The following is a 490-nucleotide window of genomic DNA, read 5'->3' as shown; positions in this document are numbered from 1 at the left end:
GCGGGACATGCACCTGTTTATTTACTGTGAGCCTGTCAGAAGGAAGGGCCCTATGGGGACAGGTGGGCATGTGGGTCAGACTGTGAGCTCAGCACACAGGGGCCTGTGCTGTGCTGGGGTCTCTCTTGGTGGGAAAGTTTCCAACCACAGGCCGATGAGAGCAATGAGGATTGCCTCTTTTGAGAGAGAAAAGCAGGAAATACAGTCACGTGGTGAGGAGAGTCCCCATCACTGCCCACATGTCCTCTGCCAGCAGCAGTGTTCCCCTCTCCTCTGGGGTCTGCAGTGAGAAAGCGGGAAATGAGAGCTTCAGAGAAAGAGCAGCTGTCCCTGGAGGCAGCTGAGAGTTTGAGAGGAAATCCCTGTGCCCAACAGGAAGGCCCTTCCCTCCTCTTCTCCCTCTGCTCCTGCTCCAGGGTCTGTTCTCTGTGCTGTGGGTCCTGAGCGCCCCCTGGTGTCCTTAGCGCCCCCTGTAGCCCAGACCTGTTGC

The 490-nt window shown here is 57.6% G+C and overlaps 1 pseudogene; it reads right to left on the bottom strand.

Moving 5' to 3' along the window:
- Positions 1-205: 205 nt before the first annotated feature.
- Positions 206-490, bottom strand: part of LOC102766067 — a 6,367-nt pseudogene continuing 6,082 nt past the window's right edge.

The sequence above is a fragment of the Myotis davidii genome, unplaced genomic scaffold, assembly GCF_000327345.1.
Source record: "Myotis davidii unplaced genomic scaffold, ASM32734v1 scaffold2258, whole genome shotgun sequence".
Lineage (NCBI taxonomy): Eukaryota > Metazoa > Chordata > Mammalia > Chiroptera > Vespertilionidae > Myotis > Myotis davidii.
The sequence above is the reverse complement of the archived record's forward strand: the minus strand, read 5'-3'. Positions and strand labels throughout refer to the sequence as shown.